The 15,292-nt window shown below is 47.3% G+C and overlaps 1 pseudogene; it reads left to right on the plus strand.

Moving 5' to 3' along the window:
* The first annotated feature begins 12,128 nt into the window (after window positions 1-12,128).
* LOC136483165 (zealexin A1 synthase-like) lies at window positions 12,129-13,577 on the plus strand (annotated as a pseudogene).
* The last annotated feature ends 1,715 nt before the right edge of the window (window positions 13,578-15,292 follow it).

Consider the following 15,292-nt stretch of genomic DNA (forward strand, 5'->3'; position numbering starts at 1 on the left):
GCACCGGCGGAGCCACCGCCACCGCTTGGCGACCCTAGGCAGCCTCCTGGGCTCATTAGCTAAGTGCAAAAGAATTTTTTCTTTGTATAGTAGAGAAACACTATATTTTCTAGATAAATATTTTTACGTAATGTGAGAATCGTCCGTGCTTCTATGAATTTTTGGCTTCGCCACTGTGTCCAAGGATCCAATAGTACGATCATGTTTTGTTTGGTAAATAGTCTCTCAAATGTTCGGTATAGTTAAGAAAAATCTAATGGCTATTACTATGGCATGTCACATATTTTTGTATGTACTATTTATAATTTTATATCCACGTATTTAATTAACAAAAGGGACTACGCCCCGTTCGCTTCGCTGAAAAAATTAAGCCGAACACTGTTTCGGCTGATTTGTTGTGAGAGAAAAATATTGTTTCGGCTGAAAAAATAAGCTGAAAAAGACGGATTATAAGATAAGCGAACAGGGCCTACATCTCATAATTCCCGTATCTATACAGCATATTAAGGGAAGGTTGCACTAAAGTGGCGCACCGCCTCATTTCTACTCTAGCTCTGTCCCAACATCTAGCAGTATAGTGATCTTCGTGTTAGTAATGCCAATCAGGAGTTATAATGGTGGAAATCGAGTGAGATCGGTATCGCTTGGTGCTATCCTAGAGTTCGTCGGTGTTCTTCCCCAGTCCCTCGATGTTCGGAATCCTCTAATTGAGTTGGGTTTCTCTCTGTATTCTCTCTTCTCTTCTCTTCGTCTCCTAGGAGTCATGTCTCCCCTTATATTCCGAGAGGGCACGTTGTACAAGTTGGTTTGGTCCTAGTCTATGGTCTATGCACCGGGTGCATGAGTCCTTTGCTACGGTGTCGCTGGACGTTGCCTTGTCATTTAGGGGGAGCTGACAGCTGCCGCAACCGCCTCCTGACGCCGCTGCCTCATTCTGCTTTACCGTCAGGGGCTGCCTGTTGCGGCGTGGCCTCCCTAGGCGAGCCTTCTCGAGGCTTCCTTGGTCTGCAAGGAGCCCCGCCTGGCGGGGCTGACGAGTGGGCCCTAAAGCCCTTCCCCTGGAGTTGGAGTCCTTTGTCCTAATGCGTCACGCCCGTTGCATGACCCTACCGAGAGAGTGGCCGACAGGGCCTCGTGTCCGTTGAACAGGCATGTGCAGCATCTCCATACCTGTCAGGCTCTGGGTGTCTAGCAGATTCCTGAGTCAGGTCTCGTCCAATGGCTTGGGACGCCGGCTACTGCCCGGGCGCAGGCCTAGGTGTGCGCTGGGTGGAGGTCGGGCTCGGGCTGCCATCGCTCGGTAGCCTGCGGCCGTGGTCAAGCCCCCGAGCCTTGAGCAACGGTTGCGGGCATGCTCGGGCTCGTCCTAACTCCTTCCAGAGGGTACGCGCGAGCGTACTCTATGGGTATAACCCCCGAGCCCCATCGATCCATGAGATCGGTCGGGGGGTCCATCGTCCGGCTTCCCCTTTTCCGGGGAGTCAAAACATACCCCTATTTTAGACTCTCATCAGGAGCTCTGCCCGTTCCATGGCAGGCAGGCCAGGCACCTCCTCAAGGACCGCGGGACGATGAGAAGCCACATCTAAGGAACCCTCGACCTAAAGGGCAAGGCTCAGAAGCTTACCCAGAAGGTCGGCGGGGGAGCTGACGGCGGGCAGGAGGAGGACATTGTGTTCCCCGAAGTAAAGCAGTGCCTGATGATCTTCGAATGCCCTAGGTCTACGAATCTCGGCGTCAGAACCGGATCACCGAGTAAGAGGTGAACATTGTCGAAACCATTGACGTCTTGACACGGCTCCGGTGGTCGCAAACGGCCATAACCTCTGGTGGTCAACACGTCCAGCGTCGGCGTCCAGTGCCGGCTAGCGAAGGCCGCGTCGTGGGTCTTCAGCACCTCCCTGGCCGCCTCGACCGAGGACACCACCAGCGTCGGCACGACGCCCAACCAGAGCAGCATCACCTGGCGTGGACCTGACAGCTCGCGCAGCCGAGCGGGCACAAGACTTGGGACGTGGGTATTCAAAATTTTCACAGTATTAGGACAATTTTTTTTTTCTATATAGATTAAAACCCAGTTTGGCATGTATATTGGATTCTATAGCATGATTGAACTAATTGTATAATAAATAGGAGATATATAGCAGTGACGGACCTAGGTTTTTACTTTTGGTTATGCGCAGCAAAAAAAATTTCTTATGCGATTCGATGAAAATTTTCTTTTTTTTATTTTTTTACATTAAAAATTCCTACATATCTCTATGACTGGCGGACCCCAAGATATGCGGTGGCCCACCCTATATACTCTGTGGGTCTGTCCCTGATATATAGCACAGAGTTGAGCACTGTATCTTACGTAGATCATAAGCTTTATCATAACTTGAAAGTGTGTAGCATATATAAATACTAATTGTTTGACAAAAATATTGGGTATTCAACTGAATACTCTTGACTCTAAAGTAGGCCCGCCCCTTGTCCCTGCCATTATTGGCCGGCAAACGTGCTGATGTGTGCCTGTGTGATGCTGTAAGACTGTCTCCAACGAGGAAGGCCTAAACGTGAGACGCATTCGGTAGATTGGGTCACGCACAGTAGAATGGATAGGCAGTCAAAACTCCCGTTTTCCAACCGAGGACGCAAAAGAGAAGCAGAACGGCGAGCTCGGCCCCGGCGCGGGCGCGCTCGGCCCCGGCGAGCTCCATCCTGGCGCGCTCGGCCCTGGCGCGGGCGAGCTCGGCCCCGACGCGCTCCGCCCGGCGCGGGCGAGCTCCGCCCCGGCGCGCTCGGCCCCGGTGCGGGCGAGCTCCGCCCCGGCTCCGGTCGTCCCCGAGCTCGTGGTGGTGGGACCCGCCGGAGGAGACGCAAAGGGAACGAGAGAGGACGCAAATTTGCGTATCGTGTTTCGTCGGACGCAAAATGGCTGTTGTGTTTGGGTAGTCCGTTGGAGGTTGATTTTCCACGTAAAAACACTGTGCACTACCTAAAATGCGGATGGATCACGGTTTGTGTAGTCCGTTGGAGACAGTCTAATGTAGGAGTAGCTTATAACTAGCAGTGGTTGTCAGAAAAAAGAAGAAGCAGTGGTTGCATTCAAATTCAACTCAACTACACCTTTCTTTGTAGCCGAATCAAAAAACATCCACTGGAGACAAAATTCTGCAGTTGTAATAGTGAAGTGTTTTATTTCAGCTTGAATGAATTCAATTGGATGGATCCATCCGGATTCCGGACACGGTGCGCAATCACCTTGACCTATTTATATCTAATTATGTCCCTGTCCAATCTTTCTCTACCGTAGATTAGTTTTTTTAGCTTTCAACATAATAGATGTGATTGGTTGTTTGCATAATATCATGTAGTGTAAAGTCTAGTTATATTTTTTTTGCATAGTCCCTTATACAGGCGAACACCGTTTTCAAAACATCCACCGGTCCTGTATCCACCAAACTGATCAAATCGGTCACATCCACTCTGCAAGCCAGTAACATGTTTCCTGCATTTGCACTGCAACACCTACAACCGCTCACAAGCCACCAAGAAAAAATAAGGGGGTGTTGGGATCCTGTGATTAAAATATAGAAGTATGTCGGGAGGATGTTGCATTGGGTATTTGGATACTAATAAAAAAATAAATTACATAATCCGTCCGAATTTTTTAAGCCTAATTAATCCGTCATTAGCACATATTTACTGTAGCAAAACATTGTCAAATCATAGACTAATTAGGATTAAAAGATTCGTCTCGCAAATTAGTCGCAAACTATACAATTAGTTTCGTAATTAGTCTATATTTAATACTCCATGCATGTGTCTAAACATTCGATGGGACATCGACTAAAATTTAGGATGGGCAACCAAACACCCCCTTAGTTAATTTAGGAGGAGCAACCAAACACCCCCTTAGGTATGCAACGGTGCCGCACCATGCTTTTCGTGAGACACCGTCCAGATGATCTCCATGTATTCATGTTGAAAAGCAAATCTCGTCCATGTAGCAGATCACGCTTGCGTGAGGAGAGCAAGGCCCTGAGTGCTCGCCTGGTTATTCGGCTGCTAGAACATGTGGTCAGGTTGTGTTCATTCTGACGGTGTCACATGGTGCGACACAATGCACTTATTTTTTTCCCAGAGCATCGCCCATCACTCTCATCCCCCTTTCTCCATCTTGTGTCATCAGTGCCGCCTCTAAGATTTTCTCGCTTTTCACCATCTTCCTTCTCGAGCGTAGCCCGCAACGCAGGGGCGGACCTAGCCCAAAACCTTCTTCGTGAACTTCTACAACCACAGAAAAATGATCTAAAGCCCTTGAAAATCAACAAATTGAGTGGAGGCCTGTGTCTCCACTCGCTCTATGCTGGGTCCACACCTGCCGCAACCTGGCTTGGCGGAGGCTCTAGTAGTGCTGCTGATCTTGGTTACCAGCATGCGCAGGATCTCTGTCCCTGGCTCGTATCCTATTTTTATTCTATATACTATGAAAAAAAATAGTTTGAGAAAATTGTCCGTAATAAATTGCACAAAAAAATGTTGGATTAGTTATCTATAATTTTTTTTTGAAAGACATCGAACAACAAAAAATTACATGCATAAATTACGTTATTTGCAAAATTATTATATAAAAGTTTATTAGAAAATTTATGTTGAAAATTTATGTTTGCTGGTTGACAATTATGAGCAAATGGGTTGCAAAGGTAATTTAGAAAAAGGTTTTCATGATAAATTATCCATGAAATTACATAAAAACTATATTTAAAAAGTTATGATAAGAAGTTGTGGTGGTAGGTTTTCTCCCGCAAAATGCTATGCACAAAAATTATGACTTATGTGTATAACTTTGTAACTTTCCAAAAGTGAAAATATTTGTTTTGTGGTTTTAAAAACATATAAGGTATTTAATGAATTTGTTATTGAACTAAAAAAAGGATGAAATCGTCTTGAAAACCACCTGTAATCTGGGCGGGGAGGTACCTAATATAAATGATTTTAGGTGTTGATGAGGGAGTCAAGTTGTTGGAATTTGAGAAGAAAAGCTTTAACTCTAGCGATAATTCAAGTATGTAAAATGGACTTTAAAAAGAAGAATCGATGACCCTACATTGGCCCTAGGCCTGTTACTATATACTAAGCGTGCATGGATCAGAAGCCCATCTCGTTCCAATCTAAGGCCTGGGCGCCCTCCATATATATATTCTAATTCACGGTTGTTGAATGTGGCCTACTGCCAGCCCAGCAGGCTGCAGCATGTAGCGGGAGCAGGAACCACGCCACCGCCCAGGAGGTAGCAAGGGCTTAGCCTGTGGCTAGATACACGTACGCGGCCAGCCACGGCGTTCGTGCATGCATGAAGGCAAAACGAAAATCTTTTCCACTCCAATATATCTCCAGGCACGCGGCAGGGTAGGCTTGGCGCGACGGTGGGAATGAACCTAATAAGAGGCATCCAAACAAGGCCTAAGCGTGTCCCGATTCGGTGCGACGTGGATGGCAAGTCGAGGCCGGCACGGTGTTGGTGCGGCTCGACCTTCGCCCCGGAGCAGAGGGCGACGCGAGCTCGTCCTGGCCATGGCGGAGGCCGGCGAGGTGGGGTGCTCTTGCTCATCGTCGGCGTTGGTCGGTTCGCGGCGCAGCCTCGGCTTGGCGACGTCGTGCACAACGAGGATGATGACGTCGCGGTGGCGCCCTCAAACTGGTTTGGCGCGGAGGCGGGTGGCGAGGTCCCTGCTGGGCGACGATGGAGGCGGCGAAGTCGGCGGGCGGTGTCCCCGGGGATTCCCGTGATGGCGTGCCAGCACAAGCAGGGGTCTCGCGTGGCAGTGCGCCTGCGGACTGCGGAGACACCGTTTTTGCAAAGTAGGCAACAGGCCCATGTCCAATCTCCACGGTGGCATATTCACGTCGGCTCCTAGCGCATGTGTGGCGTGTTTTGGACCATTGGTGCACGGAACACATATCCAGGACTCAGATCGTAACACTTTTAGTTCAAGGGCTCGGACAAGAATTCACTAAAAATTTAAGAACATGCGGTACACTTTATTCTTTTTTTTACTTGCATGTCTGGACACCATAGACATATGCTAGGGACCAGGCCGGTTGTTTTGCAAGGGAGAAACACAAGCGTGGTTTCCAATTGAACCAAGTTCTTAGTTAAAGATTAAGGACTTCATTGGTGTTTAGAGAATAACATGTGCACATCCACCCACCTGCTTGCCTAGGATTTAGGCCCCATTCGGCTTGCTGAAACTTGGCTGAAACTGACTGAAAAACACTATTCTGGCTGAATTGTTGTGACAGAAAACACTGTTTCGGCTGAAAAAACAAGCCAAACAAGCCGGTTTCTGATTAAGCCGAACGGGGCCTAGTCAAAGTGAGAGTATTTGTTGTTACCATTATATTGGTGAAGGCATACCCTAGATGGCTTGGTGGTGATGCTCTCAAGGATCTTGACTCGAGGAGCTTGTGGAAAGCCGAGAAACTTGTACAGAGTTTAGGAATCCGTCATTCCCGAATGTTGAATATAGATTAGTGCTAGCCCTAAGGGTAGGCTACGAGGTGCGACGGCGGAGGGCTCAAGCGGAGGAGGGGCCCAAGTCTAGGTATACAAACCCTCAGGTCCTATAGTTCATTAGGCATTAGCAAACTAAAAAGAAGAGAGACATAGAACTGGCTAGGCAGTCCAAAAAGACAACATTGACAATTCTTTCCTAGTTTCATTTTCCCACGGCCCTCGGATAGAGAGGAGGCGAGGAGTCACGCTGCACACAACACACTCTGATCGTGAGTTTGGGATATGCGCCTTACACGCGCGGAGCTAGCGAGCCGCGCCGCCGCGACGAGCTAGACTACCGGAGACACGGACACGGCGCACGAGGACGGCGACCAGACAAGGCTCCACGACGACGACATCTTGATTCTTTGCTTCTTATGAATTGCGATCACCGATTAGTTGTTTAGGCCCAAGGTATTTTTTTCCTTTTTATTTTTAATCCAAATTAATTATTTGTATAGTATTCCAGACTTCTAGTACTTTGTACCCATATAGTCATATTTTTCTTCTAATTTACATGTTAGAATTTTAGAATGTTACCTGAGAAACATTTATCATGGGTGAGAAAAGAAAACGAATATATTATTTTTTTAATCTACATTATTTCTCGATAATTATCATACATCTATAAATATATTCCTTAATCTATATTGTTCCTCGATAATTATCAGACATGTTAAATTAAAAATATGTTATTGAATTTTCTTTCGTTTTGCAAGTAAAATTGACGCCTATATATTATAAGATTTTATACATGGTCAAGAGGGGCCGTTACGACGAGATCGTCGGAGGGCCCTTAAAATCCTAGGACCGGCACTGATATAGATAACATGCAGTGTTGGCTTAGTCCTTGCACGGATCTAGGGGAACAAACACTCTTGTGTGCAGGTGCCCATTGTGAACTAGTGGGGAATGACTACACCATACCTCAGGATAAAGAGTACTAAGTCTAGTTAACCATTTTACATTATGCGTCCACTTTACTTAAAATTTACTTTTCTAGAAATTACCATACTGTTGTAATATACGGTGATATTATTTTGCGTGTTAGAATGAATTCACTTGAACCTCAGGCACGTAGCTGAATTGAGCTAAGTGTTACTGTGTTAGGTCTATTTAATTAATTTCCTGAAAATATGTAAAAACCCAACTGTAATCAATAACAACCCCCGTCTCGTGTGGATCTTGATCCTTTTCAAACTGAAATGTCAGTATGCTCATGGAACGCGTGGTGTAATGTCTAGTACGAGAGCTTAGACTTCCTCTTGACGGTGAAACCGAAGTTCTCGCTAGCTCGTGTGAGGTCCTTTCGATCCTTGTGAAATTTTTATATTTTGGTCCTTTTTTAAAACATTTTTTATAAAAAGACCCCTGTCATAACTTTTGCTGAAAATAGACTATTTTTAAGCGTCTTAGGAAATCACGCCGAGGTATGAAGGTCGGCGTCTACTGACACGACGCCGAGTTCTTGCCACGTCACCGACGACTCCGGGGCTGGCACATGGGGCCCAGTACGTCGGCGTCGTGTCAGCCAACGCCACAGGCCTAACTTCGGCACGGTGGGGGCCGAGATCTTGGCACCATCCGGCGCGCGGCCCAGGCGGCCCAACAACGCTTCATGGGCCAAGAGGTCGGCGTGCGATCAGCTGACGCCGAGACGCTAGCCTCGGCGCGGCCCGACTCAACGCCGAGGTTCGGTCAGTTGAGGCCGCGCCGCGACCCCCTTCTTCCTCCTCCCTCCATTCAGAACCAACAGGTGGCCATTTCCCACTCCCTCTCTTTCCACGAACCCTAAATCCTAAATCCAGCTCTTGGGAGGCCATATCGAGGGTTTTGACGTTTTGCCAAGGTACTCCTCTTTCCCCTCTTTCATTTCATCCATTTAGATTCGGTTGTTTGTGTTTTTTTTGAACTTGGCATTATAGGTTTGGTTCATGTTCATGTTATTCGTGCAATGTACGGTGGTTCAAATGATTGAATGACCCAAATGTATGGTGGTGGTTGTTGTATATGTTCTGGTTTATAATTATTGAGTTAAATTTTGTGTTTGTTGGGATTCAAATTTGCTTAGGGTTTGTAATGAAAAGCTTATTTGGGAGGTATGGTGATTTAGTGTTAGTAGCTTTACATTCGTTGCAAGGTACTTTGGATTGATTTTTTTTCTACGTAATGTTAGGATGCCAAGGCGTGGTAAAGCTCGTATTCCAAGGTAATCCCAATGTTAAGACGCCAAGGCGTGGTAAATAGAAAACCCTAGGTTTAGGTTTGGTTCTCCGTTAATATGACTAAATTCTTTCAATTGTAGCTATGGTCGCTAGAGGGCAAATCCCTACGACCTAAAGCCTCTCTCTGAAGGTGTTCCTCGACCCATGTGCTTTTGTGGTGATCCTTGCAAGGTAGACATCTCTAAAGATGAGGAAACATATAGACAGAGGTACTGGATGTGTCCCAATTATGCATGAGAACCTACAAAGCAACAGCGCCGTGCATCGATTGTGAGGAATTTTTATTATGTGTTAATTAATTTTCTTGTGATATTAAGTATTGCTTATTTATTTGTTTTGTAACAATTTATTTTTCTTGTAGACTGTTCCACCACTATGTGACTTTGAGTAGTGGATTGATACTGAGATCAAGGAGTCGGACAAGCAGCATCTAGAAGGCCTGAAGGAGTGGGATACGGAGGTTAAGGAGAGGTTTGAGTAGAGACGTAGACAGGAGGCTATAGAAAAGGAGCATAAGGAAGAGGAGGAAAGGAGACGTGTTGCTGCGTACAGGACGGAGAGGGAGAAGAAGCTTAAGCGTGTGCGCCGAGCGAAGGCAGCGATGGAGGAGAATCCCGATGCCCAGAGGAAGGGAAAGTGGCCTCGTTGCACTCAGTAGGTATTTGGTTTATTCATGAGTGATGTCGTGTAGCCCTGGACTTTTTTTTACTATGTTGTAATGCACTCTGCTTTTATTTCAGATGAACTTATTCTTTGGACTTTTTTATTATGTTGTAATGCACTATGTTTTTATTTCAGATGGTCTTATGCCCTGTACTTCGTTAACTATCATAGACTGTAGTGCTACTGTTTGTATCACTGAAAAGGCTACTTGTGCTGTTGCAGTCACTGAAAGGGCTATAAGTACTGTTGCAGTCAATGAAAAGTCTATTTGAAAACTCACTGAAAAGCCTAGATTCGTTTACTGTTGTATCCGTATACGCAATGAATTAATATCAGAGTGATGTACTACATTTAGATGAAGTGACAAAACACAGGTGTAGCCTTTTCAGATGAAATGACTAGTCATGGTTGTAGACTTTTCAGATGAAGCATCTAGCCTTTGCAGATTCAATAAATGAGTACGCACACAAGTTTTTTGTCAAGTAGCATTCATGGTGAACTTGCCTTCATCTCTATATAGTGTTCCATGTCTTGCTCCACATCCACACAACTTGTTTTCTGGTTTAGTTTTAGCAAATGTCGAGCGGAGGTTCCTCGAGTGGAAAGGGTTTCGGCGGAGGGAGAGGAAAAGGGGTGAGGAAGGGACCTCCGATTGTGTGGGAGGGTTCTCTGGGTCCCGATTCTTTTGAAGAACCAATAGAGGAATTTCCTTTGGAGAGGAAGAGTGACTTCACCCGTGAGAGACCTCTTAGATCATACGACAAGCGCATTGAAGATTGGCCAAAATGCCGCCACGGTTTGGATTGCGTTGTGCAGATGTACAACAACTATGACGATGGAGGCCGTCGTTTCTTCAGATGCCCGCGAAAGTCTTCTTCACCACTAAGATCATCTTCGTCGCTAAGCTCATACTCTACGAAGGATTCATCATCTCCAGCTATCTCCATGTCAAAACGGTTCGTAGCCCTAGCATCACCAAAGTCTTCTTCACCACTAAGATCATCTTCGTCGCTAAGCTCATCCTCAATAGAAAAGTCTTCGCTAGCGTCGTCCAAACCTTCTTCTGCATCACCAATTATATAATCATCATCCTCTTCATCACTATCATGATTGCCCTCACCATCGGCAACCGCATTCTCCTCCTCATCTCCACCACCCTCAAACCAACCTCTATCACGCTCGAGCGATCCAAACACTTCACGACCACCGTAGCCTAGTTGTGTGACAAGTATTCCTTCTTCAGACAAAGGACCATAACCTATGTGAGCGGGGAAAGATGGGCATGCTTTGAAGTTATCATTTCCTAAGCCGGACTCCTTACTACTAAATCCAAAGATCGTACTTCTAAGGCCAATACAACTGCCTTGTAATCATTCTATTTAGACTCGCTTGTAATTTTGAGCAACCGCTTGATCCGAGGACCCTTCGACGACCCAACATCTATGACACCTTCAAACTGAACATGCACGTCTCCTTCATTCTAGCCTAACTTAACCTTCACTCGCTCCACTAACTGGGTCAAAGATGGTATTTCAGAAAAAATCAACAACTCCTCACACATGTCCAGAAATTCCAAACTATCATCTCTTGTCCTAACAATACGGCCTCCATGATGCAACCTCACTAATTTATCCATCTACAGCCATCACACAACAAGTAGTGTCACATATCAATATATCATGCGAGTTTCAATCCAATAAGTAGAAACTAAAATATATCATTTCATCTTTTTTAACCCCAACAACATAATCATTTCTAGTCATAAAAAATTGAAATCTAATGACCAACAAATAACTAAAATACATACTAACCCTAATGACCAACAAATAACTAACCCTAATGACATCTACAATAAACAAAGAACTCTAATGACCAAAATAACTAGAAACCAAACTAACCTAACATGTTCAGCACATAAAACAGTTAAACAACAATGCACTCAATCAACCTAAGCTATACATTTTGCAAATGCAAATACACATATACCAAAACATCATACATCTATGATTCCACATGATTAGAGACAATGTAAGCACATCTACGCGGATAGATTGGAGGAGGGGAGGGACCATTACCTCGAGGAAGCTTCGGGAGACGAGATCCAGACACCTAGGGTCGCATTTGGGGGTTAGGGTTTTGTGGGGGCCGTGGGGGAGAATGGAGGGAGGAAGATACGGCGCTTTCAGAATGGAGGGAGGAAGAAGGGGGTCGCGGCGCGGCTTCAAGAGTCCAGACCTCGGCGTTGAATCGGGCCGCGCCGAGTCTGGTGGCTCGGCGTTAAGTGACCCCGCGCCGGGCTATTGGGCCACGAAGCGTTGTTGGGCCGCCTAGGCCGCGCGCCGGATGGTGCCAATATCTCGTCGTGTAGTCCCACCGTGCCGAGGTTGGGCCTGTGGCGTTAGCTGACACAACGCCGACGTGTCGGACCCCATGCGCCACCGTGTCGCCGTCGACCGGGGTCGTCCGTGACGTGGCAAGACCTCGGCGTCGTGTCAGTCAACGCCGACCCTCATACATTGGTGTCATGTTCTAAGACGCCTAAAAATGGTCTATTTTCAGCAAACGTTTTGGCATAGGTCTTTTTAAAAAAAATGTTTTCAAAAGGGATCAAAATGTAAAAATTTCACTTCGATCCTTCCCCAGTACGATCAACTAGCCAGGATATCTGTAGGCAACCAAATCTACGTAGTACGGAAGAAAAAAAGATTGGACGGTGACAAGGTGGATGGCGCAGCGTGTCGTAATCCGGATGGCGGTCTCCAGTGGATGCTTTTGATGTTTGGACAACAGTGGATGCTGAAACAAAACACTTCGCTGCTGCTGCTTGGCCTACTCCTCGTGCTCCTCATCAAGCTCGTTGTCGTTGACAAGAAGTACTTCCCGGCGGCGTCACTGTCGCAGCCCGGGAAGCCGCCGCTGGGCCTGCCGCCGGGTCCATGGCGCCTGCCGGTGATCGGCAGCCTGAACCACCTCCTCTTGTCGCGCCACGGCGGCCTCCTGCACCTGACGCCGACGCTGGACGTGTTCAGCATCGGGGGGCGCGACATCCTCTTCTCACCCTACGGCGATCTGCGTGCTGGTGCTCTTCTCGGCCCGCCACGTGCAGTCGTTCCGCCGCATCCGGGAGAAGGAGGCTGGGAGGCTCACGCGGTCCGTGGCCGACTCCTGCGCTGCCGAGCACGGCGGCAGCGCGGTGGTGGACATCGGCGAGCGGGTGTGCCGCGCCATGAACGACACCGTGGTGCGGTCGGCCGTCGGCGGGCGGTGCGAGCGGCGGGACGAGTTCCTGCGCGAGCTCCACAGGGCCGTGGTGCTCACCTCCAGCTTCAACCTGGCGCTGTCGGAGCTGACGAGGAACCCGCGGGCGATGCGCAGGGCTCAGGCCGAGGTGCGGGAGGCCTTCAGGGGGGAGCAGAGGCTCACCGGGGCCGACACGGCGAGGGTGAGGTACCTGCAGCTGGTGGTGAAGGAGACGCTGCGGCTGCACGTGCCCGTGCCGTTCCTGCTGCCGCGGGAGTGCCGCGAGGCGTGCCGGGTCAACGCGTGGGCGATCGCCAGGGACGCCGCGTACTGGGACGACACCGAGGTGTTCCGGCCGCAGCGGTTCGAAGGGACCGGCGGCGTCGACTTCAGAGGCACCGACTTCGAGTTCATCCCGTTCGGCGCTGGCAGGCGGATGTGCCCTGGCATGGCGCTGGGGCTCGTCAACATGGAGCTGGCGCTCGCGGGCCTCCTCTACCACTTCGACTGGACGCTGCCGGACGGCGGCGGGAAGGTGCTGGACATGAGTGAGGCGTTCGGTATCACCGTGAAGAGGAAGTCCAAGCTCGTGCTGCGCGCCACGCCGCGTGCTCCATGCTCATATTGAGATCACTGGTGTTCCACGCAGCGACTACCGGCAGGATCAGGACCAGGGTCAGGGTCAGGGTGGTCGCAGTCTCTTGTCCATCTGATCTGCGGTCCTGCCCGTCAGCTGCCAACCCAATCCCGCCCGATCCGTCCTTTCAGGATAGCGGCAGCACCAGGCATGTGCGGTGGCGTTACGATCGAGCAGTTTTTTCAAGTGCCACATGCACGCGAGCGCACATGCCGTGGTTCATGCCAAATCAAACCATAATAAGAGCAGGCTCCAAGCCACCACCGCCTCTGCCAGGACATCCCTCGTCTACAAGCAATTTTTTTTTTTTTTTGCTTAGTTTGTTTAAATTTAGTCCAAATAAATTTATCAATAAACACTATTATTAATATTCGACTGCGAGTTAGTTATCTGCCATGATTTGCCATTGCGGGAGTGGGTTAGGAGGTCAGTTTATGGCTACTATGGCCTCGTTCGCTTCGCTGAAAAAACAAACCGAAATACTGTTCTGGACTTCCGGCTGATTTGTTGTGAGAGAAAAACACTGTTCCGACTAAAAAACAAGTTGAAAAGTACGGATTATAAGACAAACGAACAGGGCCTATGTGTAAAATCAAGGGTGGTCATGGGCACTTCTCATGAAAAAATTAATTCTAGATTATCAATCTAAGAGATGACAAAATCAGGCGCGTAACTTGATTGATCAAGAGTTGGTAGTGGTGATTTTACAGCCTATATTGTACACCACGATTTAATTGTGGATGTTGTTTCTCCATTCAGATGTGTTTCAGTACGGTCCTGGATGTCAAATCTTATAGCATGTCCAAGGTTTTGGAATTGGTTGACGAATTCGGCATTACGACTACATTCTGGCTTTGGTTTTTGATGGTGCTCTATTCATATGCAACATCAATTGTATCAACTAGATCAATGGTACTAAAATGCCTTCTTCACCTTTTGTTTTTTAATTGGGGATTTTCCCCATTTCCATTCATACCAAATGAAAATACACCTACAATTTAGAGCACCCAAGACAAGACTGAGAAGGGACGCTGCAAAAAGAAAGAGAGAGCTGGACAGGGTGAGAGAACTGCACCCCTGATTCACGGTATGCAATTTTCTCGAGAGATCCATACAAGTGTTCCCAGACACTCCAGTTATTACATGCCCAAATCCAGTCTATTGCTACATGAGAAACCAACACGCGGTGGTACTATATACATAATAAAGATATAAAAAGAAAAGTTATAATCATAAGAGGCACCTGAGCTTGTCAAGGGTATCACTTAAGTCCACACACTTTGAAATACATTTCTAAATCTTTAAACGTGCTAATTGGTGCGCCGCACATCTCTAAACCTATAAAATAGCACCTCATATCTATTTTTGGACAATACCGATCCTTGATGTGCACCACTTAATAAGTTTAAGAACTTAGAAATATATTTTTAAAGTTTATGGACCTTAGGTGACACCCCTGATAAATTCAGCGACCATTCATACATTTAAATAAGAAAAATAAAGATATGTCGCCCAGCTCCTGGTCTTACGGCTCCTCAAGCATTCTTCATCCTGCATCCCCTCTCCAGTCTCCACTACCAGTCAATCTCGGAACACCTCCTCCCAATGCTTCCGACCGCCTGAACAAGATAGTAGTTCCGGTCTGTAAGGTTAAGGTAGAGTTTGGCTTAGGAACGAGGATGAAGTGGAACATTGTTAATGCACAGTCAATATGCCATGTTAGTATACAAAACAAGTTAGAACCTGTTTAGACCTAGATGATACCTAAAGCCAAGTTCATAGATCCAGAAATAATATTTTATAGTAGAGGGACCCAGGTGACACCCCTTGTTAAGTTGAAGGATCAGCCGTACATGTAGGGCCACGTCAATGCACAGTTAGCATGCCACATCAGTGTACAGAGCGGATTTGAACCCATTCGGACCTAGATGATATCCAAAACAAGTTTATGGACCTACAAATAGCATTTTGAGAATAGAGGGA

This window comes from Miscanthus floridulus, chromosome 1 (genome assembly GCF_019320115.1).
Source record: "Miscanthus floridulus cultivar M001 chromosome 1, ASM1932011v1, whole genome shotgun sequence".
Taxonomy (NCBI): Eukaryota; Viridiplantae; Streptophyta; class Magnoliopsida; order Poales; family Poaceae; genus Miscanthus; species Miscanthus floridulus.